A 13972-nucleotide genomic window follows, 5' to 3' on the forward strand; every position below is an offset into this window, starting at 1 on the left:
ACATGTAGTGTGAGAGCTAGGACATGCTGTTTGAAGCCACTGAGATTTGGGGGCTCTTTTTTATCCCAGGATAACCCATCTACTCTGGGGTGGTTATGCATGGTTTCAAAACCTTTGGAGGAAGGAGGAGGAAGCATTTTGTTGAACTCTGTTACTAGTTCATAACCTGTTTTCCAGAGGTATCTACAGCTAGCATTTAGCAGTTTATAAACTGGCTGGTAGCCTCGCTGGAACAGAGGCCACTCTCATTCCTGAAGGAGAGCTTGCTAGCTTTTTTTTATTCTCTTCCAAGGACATGCTTTTTTATTGATTTTAGAGAGAGAGGAAGGGGAGGGAAAAAGAGAGAAAAACATCAATGTGAGGGTGAAACGTCAATAGGTTGTCTCCTGTTCGCACCCTGACTGGAGATCAAACCCTTAAGCTGTGTATGTGCCCTGACTAGGAACCAAACCTGCAAACCCATGATGCTCCAACGAACTGAACCACACCAGCCAGGCTGAGCTTGTTAGCTTTTAAGACTCTTTATTATGTCAGTTAACCAGAAACATAAAACACCAAAAGTTGGCCGAGCTGAAAATAAAGAAAACCAACACTGAACATTAAATATGTTAGAATGGTAAAGTTCCTCTCAGACTATGGTTATCAGAAAATGAACACATTGGCTCCTGTTTTCACTGTTTAAAAAAAAAAAAAGTAAACAACCACACATGAATGGATGTGTAAAAGAAAGAATGTCATAGGCATATGCAATGAGATACAAAGCTAGGAAGTTCATAAACATCACCCCATATTAATCACTTCATTACTAAGCCATTAATTACTCTTCTGTTCACTGCTTCTGTAGTATTCATTACAGCCACTTTAAGTAGAGTGGGTAGGAATATCACATATTTTGCACATGTTTGAAGCATAATGTAAATGTAAGTTAAAGAGGGGGTATAGGAAATAGGCGATAAAGAACCAGAAAAGTAAGGCTTAAACAGAGGAGATTCAGAGAATAAGTATTCTTTTTAAAGCAAACACATATAAAATAAAATGCAATGTGAAGGATTGATTCCTGGGACTTTATTAATTTTGGAACATATTAAAACTTGATTATATATACATATAATATACACGAAGTTGTTTTCTCTCAATTTCCTTGGCCTAAAACCTATCCAAAGCTGTAAAGCATAATTTCACTTAAAATGAAACTTTAAGGAAAAATATTTTGTTTTTGAAACCTTGCTGTAAATTTGAAATAATTGTTGCCCAAATGGCCCCCATTCTCCCAATAGGCATACATATCTCAGTAACTAGGGAGCAGGAGGGGATTCCCACTTCTCAGAACTGCCTGAAGTCCAAATCCTGTTTGGTGAGCAGTCATGATCTGACCCATTCACCAGACAGGTGGTTGAGATTCTTGTCTTTTGATCCTGAGCTCCTTGGTGGCAACATTCATTTAACAAATATATTTGAGGCCCTACTATGTGTTAGGTAATGAGTTGGTCATTGTGCTATTTGACCTGCCATTCCAAAAATATTAAACTATCAGTGTATTATAAAAGACACAAGCCATTATCAGGCTGATCTTTGGCCTGCTATGATGTATTGAATTGTGTGCCCTTCCCCCGCCAAAAAGATAAGTTGAAGTCCAAACCCAGTACTACAGAATGTGGCCTTATTTGAAAACAGGATCAGAGCCGATGTAATTAGTTAAGATGAGGCCATACTGGAGTAGGATTGGCCCCTGATTCAGTATTGCTGAGGTGCTTATAAGAAGACAGCCATGTGAAAACACAGAGATCCTGGGAGAGTACCATGCGAGGATGGAGACACAGCTTGGAGAGTTGCATCTCTGAGCCAACAATGCCAAGAACTGCCATCAACAGAAGCTAGGAGAGCAGCACAGAAAAAAACTCTCCCAGAGAGCCCTCAGAAGGAGCCAAGCCTGCCGACACCTTGATTTTGGACTCTCAGCCTCCAGAACTGTATCAATATCTGGATTTTTTAGTCATCCAATTTGTGGTATTTTGTTATCCAGCCTTAGGAAACTAATACACCCATCTACTCCAAATAAATACTTTTATAAATAGATAAATGTTGCACAGGAAAATTTTCATTAACATAAACTAATATTTCTAAACTTCAGAAATTGTCAAAAAGGTATCAAAGAACTATAAAGTCTGAAAAGTTCTTATGAAATGTTATCATCCTAAAAAAAAAAAAGAAAGAAATGTTATCATCCTTTTCCATGGTGACACACTGACAACACTCTAAAGAAAAACTCCCTAGATTTGGAGTTGTTTTACTTCCATTTGATTTCAGTATTGATTTTGTAACAATATGTAGGATGAACAGCAAATCTGATAAATGGATACCCCCAAAGTGATTCGCAATAACAAAAGAGGCACAGTTAAGTGTCTCAAGTTTTGAAGTACTAATTCCCTCAGAGATTGACCTCACAGAGTCCTCTGTATTTGCAATATAATGAATGTTTCTGTCAGGGGCTTGGGGTGGGGGAAATAAGGTGTTTTTTTTTTCCAGAGTTTTATTTTTGCAAGATGGAACAGTTCTGGAGACGGATAGTGGTGATGGGCGCACAATAGTGTGAGTGTACTAATGCCATTAACTGTACACTTAATAGCGGTTAAGATGGTGCATTTTATGTTATGCGTGTTTATCACAATTCAAAATACATACGTGTGTGTGTGTGTGTGTGTGTGTGTGTATAGGCCACACTAAAAATAAATAAATAATTGATGCTTCCTCCCCACAGCATTTGAAAACATAGATATATACCTCATACACTAATCTACATTTATGAAATAATTCTCACTTTTTTATTGGTGTTGGAGAGTAGAGAGAATCTTTTTAAAGGTGACACACCATGATAGTCAGGGCACTCTGAGGTACAGGGCCAGAGCAGACCGGAGCAAAAGAGAGAATGCATTGATTGGCACACGTAACTAGAGAGTCCGCCCGGGTGTAGGTTGGTGATGACGGGACCAGGGGATTCAGAGGATATCACCAGAACCGGGTCTTTCTCCAGCTGCATGTCCTGCCTATCGGCCTCTGTCTGGACTGAATCACCTTCTGGTAGGGCCTCTCCCCACTGTGCCCTCCAGTTGCTCCAGCCCTGCACTCTCCTGGCCAGTAATTCCATCACCTCTGGCCAAAGTCCTGCAATTGAGAGCCTGATCTAAGTCTCCTGCTTATCCTGAAGCCAGAGACATCAGAGGAGTGAGGGACTCCAGCCCCATTATAGCAAATGCCTGGGAACCGTAAGGGTGTCCTCTCAGTCCGCCCAAATGATGTGTTGTTAATAAAAGAGGACTGAATGCTGAGTAGGCAGAAACAACAGATGTCCTCGCATGAACCAATCGAATGTCCTCTAAAAGTAATGTGGGATGATTACATTTGTTAAACATGTAGAAAACAGCCTCTGTTCCCTCAGGCTACTAAACGTCTCACTAGCTGGTTATAATGATATACAGATATGTCTAATTCTCTTAGTCTGGAGAAAACACAGATAGGAATTAGGATAAATTAACCCAAAAGGTAAAAAAAAATCAAAAAAATCAAACAAGGTAAGTTCTTTCAACCAGGGTCCATTCATCAAAGCAGCTAAGGAACTGTCCCTGAGCACAGTGGCTTCCCTTCCCCAGTCCCCACAACCACTTCAATAAAGGAAATCTCTCCTAAAGTCTGCCTGTGCCTGCGCCTGTGTGCTGGTCCTCCCTCCCCTTCTTCCCTTTCACATTCACTCTGTCCTCTTCAGAAGGAAGGCACATCTCTGTCCCAACCCGGTTCTAACTCTGGTGCATTGCCCCGGGTGCAAAACTAAGCAAAGGTACAACTCAAAACACTGGCAATAGTGTTGAGCTGCTAATGACTAAAGACTGAACTGTTTTAAAAGTCCAGTGATTCCAATTCTTTGCAGTTAACAAAACTGAAGGTGGAAGGAGTGAAGTCGTCAGCTAATAGATGAGTGAACATAAGTTTTATATGATTTTTGTCATATAATTTAGATGGAATGCAAAAAATGGAGCGACATTGTTACAACAAAGTTCCTCCCATTCCCATCTATTCTTTTTCATGAACAAGGTTTCCTAGAGCTATCTCTATAACACTGAAAACCAGGAATGGAATTGATGTTAAGCCCTATCTCAAAACCTTCTGGCACTACTAGACCTTTATTCATCTACAAGTACATAAACTAATTTTTTTAAGGTGCAGATTCACTCATCATATTGAGATGCACTCCCCCAAAATTTTAGTTTTTATGTTTAATAATTATCCATAAAATTTGTAACAAATCTATATTTTGATTAATGATATGTTGATAATAATAATACTAACTCAAACTAGAAGATATTTTTCAATATTTAAAAACTTAAGCCATAGGTAATAAAAATAAATTTTAATTTTATAATACAGAAAATTATGCTAGAGTAATAAATAAAAGACAGGTAGGCATAAAAATATATTAATTAGGATAATGTTTTTGGGAGATATGCAATGGAAATATGAGGTAAAGAGCTAAAGGAACAATATTTCCAACTGCTAATGAAGAGCTGGCTTAAGTATTTTAAAAATACATGATAATATCAAAGTGCTATGGTATTTAATTCCATTGGATATGTTTAAAAGAATAACATTTTATTAATATGTCTAATGCACCAGGAATTATTTTCTGCATTGATTTAAGCTTTTGATAAAAATTTTAGATGTTAATTTAAAAATATATGAAGGGGTACATTGTTTATGGTCCATGCTAGCCAAAAATGTTTGAAGAACTCTGATCTAAAGGAAGAGACACGGTGAGTACTTTACAAAGAAAGTAACACATTAGGGTAATAAATGAGTCCTGAGGGAGCCCAGAGAGAAGCAGATACAAATGCTTGGGGGTGGTCATACCTGCCATGGTTGGAGAGAAGGTACAGGAGGAGGGGCGGTTCCCAGGGGAAGAGGCAGGCCAGCTGCCCAAAGAGGGCCAGCTCTCAGCTTTTAGACCCAGAGACTTGATTTGGTCTGAAGACTCCAGAGTTAATACTCCATATTTACCACTCACGGATTACTTACTAACTTATAGTAAGAACTGCAACTGTCACGTCCAGTATAATGTGATAGATGCCACATTAGGCCACAGTTATTTGCTAGGTCCAGTGGCATCAGAGCAAGGGTGAGAATGGTGTGATGCAGGAACATAACCTGAGGTTCCCACAGCCTGCTGCACCTATCTGATGGCATCAGGGGACCCCTGCCATGGTCACTGTAGGACTCAACTTTAAGGGTCAGGCTGTACCCATGTGCAAGGTTGGGAGGGATCTTGCCAGCTTCTAGCTCTTGGGGTTTCCTTGCCTGTGCCAGGCCATGGCTTCTCAGATCCACTATATAGTACACTAGGAGCATATGAATCATAATCAAATCCCAGTCCTGTCTTCTTTAGTTGACCTGCTGGTCACCTAAACTGAAGTTTTGGACAAACCCATTCCTCAGTCACATTTACAGGCAATATCTTGGACTTCTTCCAACATAAGATGAATTGCATTCATTATATGTGATTTCTTTCTTGTTTAATTATCAGGTAAAGTGTTATCTCCAAATCTTTGTGGGAATAGGGATGGTGGGGGTCTCATTGTCATGTATCATCTATAAAACATGTAATAAATGTAATTATAAAATTAACCTCTGAGAAGAAAATTGAGCATATTAATTATCCCCAATAAGAGCTAGTTAAGATCACTCACACTGCCCTGCACTGATCATAGCCACTTTGAAGACAACTGGCTAAGAAGGATGTTTAATTAATTCCTTGCACATTTATTGAGCTCCAACTAGTGCACTGAGGCACGCCAGGATGAGGGGGCAGGAGGAATAGTAAGGCAGACTCTGCTATTGAGCCCTCACACGCAAGCAGGTGATTCTCATACAGTGTGACAAATGCACAATCAAGGAATGAGAGAGGGCTACAGGAGCACAGTGGAGGGGAACAGGGACCAGCGTCATGTAAGAGACATTCTCTCTCTTTCGTGAAGACTGGAAATTTAGTAGGAGGACACAAGGAATAGCCACCCAACACTGAGAGTACAGTCAATATGTGGAGACCTGCCAAGGCATTGCATCTTTAGCGAATGGCAAAAAGTTCAGTGTTCCTAACTTAGGGTTTGGTGGGGGAGGGTGCAGAAAGTGGATTTTACCAATCTGCAGTAGGAGAGTTTGAGTATGACATCATATAGATGGGACCTGTGGCCAAGCAGGGAAGTACCAACCACCCTAGACACCATGGAAAGACACATGGGGCCGGGTGGGGGGATATAAGACACAAAAATTCAGGAGCCTTCCACCACAGTGAAACTTCCAGGAGTCCAGAGGTATGAGTCATGTCAAGATATCCCTTCCACGGGTAAGGACGAGTTGCTGCATATGGCCCCTTTGTCAATAAGAAAAAGCAGAATGCCTAGTGCTGGTAGAGTATTTTGGAGGCAATATACCTACTTAGGAGAGCTGCTTTGACTCATTCATCCAACAACCCAAAAGGCTTCCCCATCCTGAGTGGAGAATGGAGGAAGTGATGACTCTCCTACAGACCCAGGTGGCCGTGAAAGCTACGGTGCCACGTGGGCTCTCTGCCCAGTGGATCCCATGGTGATCGAAGCGTCTCTGACAGGTAGGGATGCTGTATGGAGCCTTTGGCTGGCTCCTCAGTACAGACCATTAGGATTTTAAGCGAAGCTATGCCATCCCCTGCAGAAAACTATTCTCTTTTTTGATAAACAGCTTCTGGTTTGCTGTTGGGCTCTAGCAAAGACTGAACTTTTCCAGTCTGAGGTGCCCGTCATGCTCTGGGGGTTGGCTGAACAATCAGGCCATAGAGTTGGACGTGCACAGCAGTACTCACTCATCAGTGGAAGGGATCAGTCAAGACTGGTTGCCAGCGGGTCCTGAAGGCACAAGTATGTTGTGTGAGCAGGTGACACAGATCCCCATGGCTTCTCTCCTGCTATAATACCTCTTCTCTCTTAATCCGTGCTTCTGGCCTGTGAGAACAGAAGAAGGAAGTCATGCATACGAGTGGTGAGCACATGATCAGTTGCAGAAACAAGGACTATAGTAGTTATATATATTTCTTCCTTACTTTGATAGGAATATATTTATGTATATATTTTCCTTATTTTTGTCCCATTTCCCTACTAACATGATGTTAATAATGACCAACCTTAAATCTCAGGATTTATGTTACAGAATATTAAAGACAGGCTTAATTTACCTAAAAGAAGAATGAATATAAATAACTCTAATATGGCTAAAGTGGAATTCTGTGTTTCAGCTGTTTGAGAAGTGGTTGCATCATGTTAAGTAGAAGCATGTTTTTGCTCTTGTCTTTGTTGGAAAGTTAAATATGTTAGAAGAGAAGCCAAGATGGCCCCAGGCTCACCACCAGATACTTGCGTACAGACTCAGGGAGGCTGTAAATACACAGGAGAAACAGATTCCCATAGCTCTGTCCACAAACTCCCCGTTTGTGGTCCACCTTTAGTGGCTAAATATTCTTGGCTACTCAGGTTTCCCTGAAAACTCTGTCTTGTGCCAGTGCTTCATTCAGGAGAACTGCTTATGATTATCTGATCCTCCAAATCCATCATCCCAGACTTTCACTTCCGCAGCTGGTTCCACAGTTGGGGTAAGATCTAATTCCTATTTAAAAAATCCCTTGTCCCACAACACTCATGGTATCTCTGCTTCCATAGCTGAACCCTAACAGATACAAGGATATTTGAGCCAAGGTCTGAAGAAGGTTAGGGAGTGGTCATGAAGCTCCCTAGGGAACAGCATTCCAGGCAAAGGGAACAGCAAGTGCAAAGGCCCTGTGGCATAAACATGACTGAGGAAGCTAGTGTTGCTGAGTGTAGTTAATGAGTGGGGAGTAGGAGGAGATAAGATCAGAGAGCTAAGAGGGGAGAAGGCAAGGTCATTGTAGGGCCTTGTAGATAACTGCAGGAGCTTTGGCTTTTTCTCTACTTGAAATAGAAACCATGGGAGTGTTATAAGCAAAGTGACGTGATCTGACGTACTGTGAATGAGCTCATTCTTGCTGCTATGTCTAGAATAGACTGTAGGAGGTAGATAAGGGAAGCAGGAAGATATTAAAAGGCTAGCTCAATAATCCAGATGAGAAGATGTATTGACTCGAACCCAGATGTTAGCAGTAGGTGAGGTGGTGATAAGTTGTTAGAATCTGGACTTATTTTGAATATAGAGATATTAGGATTTGCTGTCAAATGGAATGTTGGGTGTGAGAGAAAAAGAGGAAGTGAAGATGACACCACAGTTTTTGGCTTGAGCAATGAAAATGGGATTTCCATTTAATGAAACAGAAGGCTAGGGGAAGAACACATTTTGAGAGTCATATCAGAAGTTCAGATTTAGTCATTTAACTTTGTGGTGTCTATTAGCTATGTCGGGGACTATGTGAAGTAGGCAATTATATAGAGGAGTCTAGCATTCAGGGAAGATATCTGAGATGGAGGCAAATTTTGGAATCTTTCGTTTACAGATGGGTAAGATCATTAAGGGGATGAGTGTAGTTAGAAAAAAAGAAGTGTTCAGGACTGAACTCTGGGGCAGCTGGACAGAAAGATGAGGAGTGGCCAGGAGACTGAGGACATCCAGGAGTTGACCCAAGTTTCCCATTTCTGTGTTACTCCACCTTCCCTGCAGGCAGGGAACATGCCTTATTGATTTGCAAATTCCTGACATATAATATGGTACCAGTCATTTATTGGGTGCTCAGTAAACAGATGTGAGGGCCCTGCTAGATGACCTAGGGGAAAGATAACCCCTAGAATAAAGGAAAATATTTGCAAATCATATATCTGATAAGGGACTTGTATTTAAAATATATAAAGAATTCTTACAACTCAATATTAAAAAGACAATCCAATTTTAAAAATGGGCAAAGGGTCCAAAGAGACATATCTTCACAGAAGATTTCCAAATGGCCAAATCACACATGAAAAGATGATTAACTCATTAGCCACCAGGAAAATGCAAATCAAAACCACAATTAGATACCACTTCATACCCACTAGGATGGCTAGAATTAAAAGGAAAATCTCAAGTGTTGGCAAGGATGTGGAGAAATTGAAACCTTCATACACTGCTGGTGGGAATGTAAAATGGTGCAGCCACTTTGGGAAATAGTCTGGCAGTACATCAGCAAGTTAAACATAGAGTTACTATTTAACCTAGCAATTCTACTCCTAGGTATATAGCCAGAGGTTGCAATTATAATAACAGGCAAGGTCAGACTGGCAGTAAAGAGGCAGCTTGACTTGGAGAGATTTATGGAGATAGAACATGGTGTCCTTGGAGCAAAACACATGGGAAATTGACAAGGCCAGAAAAGGAGAGAACCCAGAGTCCACAAAACCAACTTAAAATATGTTTTTAGTCTCTCGTAATGATTACCATGTTTGACAGCTTTCTATTTGCTACTCTCCCTCTTTTTCTTTCTTTCTTTTTATTAATTTTTTTATTTTTTTGCTGACCATAAGCTTATCTACTTTTGGCATCTGATACAGTAAAGAGAAGCTACGTATATTTCAGTCTGTTAATAAACATGAGAAGTTATACTATGAAAAAGACATTCCTCTAGACATGCCTCTAGAAAATTGCAAAACAATGTATTCCTGCAGAATGATGGTATGTGGCATGGGGATGTAAAGTACAGCATCAGAATATAGTCAATGACGTTGTAATAACTATGCATGGTGCCAGGTGGGTACTGGACTTATCGGGAGTGGGGGGTCACCTTATCAGTTACATAAACATCTAGCCACTATGTTGTACACCTGAAACTAATGTAATGCTGAATGTCCGCTGTATTTGCAAAGCACTTTAAATGCATGAACTAACTTCATCCCAGCAGCTCTCTGTGAGGTAGGTACTGTGAGCAGCTTCATTTTACATACAGGAAATGTGAAGTTCAGAGAGATGAAACAATTTTGCCAAGGTGATTGGAAAATATGTGTCCTCATCTCTGCACATTCTGTGTCTTCTCCACTCTTTGTGTTCATTGAATATAGGACATATAAAAATAGAGAGATCCAGGAACTTAGTATCTCTAGAATATAATGTCACTGAAGTCAAAAGAGTTGAAATCTGGCCTGAATTTAGAACATTTCATTTCCCACCTTTTACCTTAATGTTCATTTTATACTTTTGTTCTCTCGACTTCGTGTTTTGCAATTGGATATTTTAAACTGAAAACTTTGACTCCTTTCTTTAATCATGATACATTTCTCTCTTTTCACCTATATAAATTTTGCCCTGTGTATAATCTCTTAGACCTGGTATCTACATAAAAATAAATAGAAAATAAGTTTGAAAATACCAGAGATCAGAACAAGCAAGTTTCACAAGTATAGAAGTCATAAAGAATCTGGTAACATTTTGTTTATTCCTTTATTATAATTTGCCAGGTTCCATGTATATAGTTCATCTGCCTCTAAAACAAAACTTAAATGCTATTTCAGGATCTCATAAATAGAAGCCTGAATCTATAACCTGGAATTTCTCAGAAGAAAGGATAGAGGTTGACTTGACCCTCTCTTATCAATATCATTTAAAAAATTGTTTAGTACTTTCTTCCTACTCTGCTGAGTTGCTGGGCATAACTCCAAGAAAATGAGGCACATATAGCTTGATAATTTCTATTCCTTTCTGGCTCGCAGTTTTATAAGTCAGTCTCAGTCTCATATATCAATTAATGTTTTATTGACAATTTCCCCCAGAATGTTCTAGCTTGCATTTGTGATATGTATAGGAGCTGCTGTCGCAGTTTCTTGTATCTCCTTATGTACTTGGCCCCAGTGGATATAGAACATTATTCTTCATAAGTTATTTGGCCAAGACCCTCAGAAATTTTATCAAAACATATGGTTTCTGACATTTAGCTTTACATGCATAGAGCACAATAGTTGCACACAATTAAAATTATTATTTAAACAGAAAATTTAAATCACTATGAAGGTCTTTTCCCTGCCTTCTGACAAGCATTTAATACTTTCAGTACCTTTTCCAGGGTATCATTTTATTACTTATTATATACAATAATCTGCCCTTACCTGAGGGGGATACATTCTAAGACTCCCAGATAGTACTGAACCCTATACTATGTTTTTCCTATACTTTCATACCTATGATGAAGTTTAATTTATAAATTAGGCACAGTAAGAGATTAAAAGCAATAACTAATAATAAAATATAATTATAACAATATAATAAAAGTTATATGATTGTGGTCTCACTCTCTCTCTCTCCTCTCCCCGCCCCTCCCCCCCGACAATGGATCTGATAACTGAGACTAAGTGACTAAGGGGTGGGGAGCATGGACAAAGGGCTGATTCACATCCTGGGTGCTGGGCAGAACAGGACAGTATAAGGTTTCATTGAACTACCCAGAATGGTGCACAATGTAAAATTTATGAATTGTCTATTTCTGGAATTTTCCATTTAATATAGAACTGTGGATAGGGGAGACTACTTCGAACTATCTTTTTAATTGTCTTTTTAAAATTCTCAATCTTTTAAAACTTGTTTTTCAACATGTAAACAACACCTAGCCCACTAATTAAACTTTGCAGATACTAAAAAGGTATTCAAAATAAAACTTTTGTGACTTCTTAGATATAAAGGCATAAAATAAGCCTAATAAATATATTAATTAGAAATCAAAGCTATAACAATGTGGCAGTTTTAGAAGTCACGAACCAAGCATTTTTGCTCCAATTCCATGCATTACTCTGGCAATCTAGGCCACCTAGAGTATAAAGCAATGACAACAAAAGTGACAAGGAGGATTCACTGCCAATAAATACTGCAAAAGAGAAAACTGGAGGGGAAAAGAGAAAGGAAAGAAGAAAGAGAGGGAGGGAGAGAGGAGCAGAAAAAGAAGGGAGGGAAGGGGCCCAAACTAACAGCTGTTCCCTTTAACCTCAGCCAGCTCAGGTGTCTTTCTAAAGAGGACAGTAATCCACAGGAAATCAGAGGCAGCTTCTAACGAAGTCGATTTCTCTGTTCTGAGGAGCTGAAAGAAACCGTGTTGAAGGAAGCTCTGTCAGAACACACCAACTTGGATCTTCTGTCCAAGGCCATCATCAAGGTCAGGTTTATGGCTGGGAGTTCCAAAAATGTGGTCTTAGTGAAACCTAAAAGGAGTCATCATGCTCTTTCCAACAGCCATATAAATAACCAAGAGGCATGTGGCATAGTGGGTTTCTGTCCTACTTTGGCCACTCACTGCTATTATAACTTTTGACAGCTAATAGAACCATTTGTGGCTTTACTTTTTTAAAAAAATTATCTTTATTGTTGAAAGTATTGCAGATGTCCCCTTTTCCCGCCCTTGGATCCTCTCCACCCTGCACCCGCCCTACCCCCCAGGCCTACCACACTATTGTCTGTGTCCACGGGTTATGCATACATGCATATAAATTCTTTGTTTAATCTCTTCCCTCCACCCCCCTTCCCTCTGAAAGTTGTCAGTCTGTTCCATGCTTCCATGCCTCTGTTTCTATTTTGTTCGTCAGTTTATTGTTCATTATATTCCACATAAAAGTGAGATCATGTGATACTTGTCTTTCTCTGGCTGGCTTATTTCGCTTAGCATAATACTCTCCATAGAACTTTACTTTTAAAACACTGAGGTGACAAGCAGAACTGGGTTGGAATTCCAGGGACATCTCTTAACTTATTACTATATGATTTTAGGAAAGTTACTTAATTTCAACAGATCTATTTCTTTTACCATAAGGTGTGAATAAGACATTAAAAGATTTTTTTTTTTAAGATATAAAAAATGTTTGGAAAAAAACAGACAAGATAAAGTACATAATGTATGATTTCATCTATAGAAAACTCTAGAAAAGGCGAACTAATCTATAGTGACATTAAGTATAGCAGTGCTTCCTTAGGGAACCAAGAGGCAGGGAGGAGCAGGAGGAAAGAATTACAAAAGGATGCAAGGAAGCTTTGGAAGCGGTGGATAAGTCTGTGATCTTGATGTGATGATTTCACAGGTATACACATATGCCAAAGCTTATCTAATTCTTCATTAAACATTTACTGTATGTCAATTATATCTCAATAAAGCTGTTTTTAAACAAGGGCCAGAGGCCTGGCCGGTGTGGCTCAGCAGTTAAGCATCTACCTAGGATCCAGGAGATCTCAGTTCAATTCCCAGTCAGGACACATGCCCAGATTTCAGGCTCGATTCCCAGTAGGGGGCGTGCAGGAGGCAGCTGACCAATGACTCATCACTGATGTTTCTATCTCTCTCCCTTCCTCTCTTTGAAATCAATAAAGACATGTTTAAAAAAAAACAACACATAAAACCAAAAGGGCCAGAGAATTAAATGAGATAGCATGTGCAAAACAATGGGTGCAGTATATGGTACAAATTGGCCTCCAGAAATAAGAGTTCCCTTCCTAAATTATGTCGCAGGGCTATTTAAAATGGTACTGCAAGCCATAAACATCCGTTGATATTATAAACGCTGAAATCTCCCCAGCAGTTTTGTAGCTCAATAAGTAATTTCAAAGAAAAATATGGAACAATATAAAAATATGTCTGTAGCTTTTTTAGGATATTATTTCTGTGGCTTTCTTTCAAATCTTTATTAGAAACATATTTTACATAGTTGGAATCACACTGCACATGGGACTTACATGCCACCTTTTCATTCCATGTTGCATCTAAAATGTCTACATGCTATTTTAAATGACTGCCCTGTCATTTTCCCAGGGGTGAGAATTCTGGATATTTTGTGAAGACAGAGCTGCCAGGATTTCCTGACAGATCGACTTCGGGGCATGAGAGAAAGAGGACTCGGTGGACACTGAGGTTTTTGGCCTGAGCAATTAGAAGTTCAATGAAGTGGACATTTTTTGAGATGAGGAAGAGTATGAAAGGGCAGATTTGGAGGGG

The sequence above is a fragment of the Miniopterus schreibersii genome (genome assembly GCF_964146895.1).
Source record: "Miniopterus schreibersii genome assembly, chromosome: 1".
In the NCBI taxonomy this organism is placed as follows: domain Eukaryota; kingdom Metazoa; phylum Chordata; class Mammalia; order Chiroptera; family Miniopteridae; genus Miniopterus; species Miniopterus schreibersii.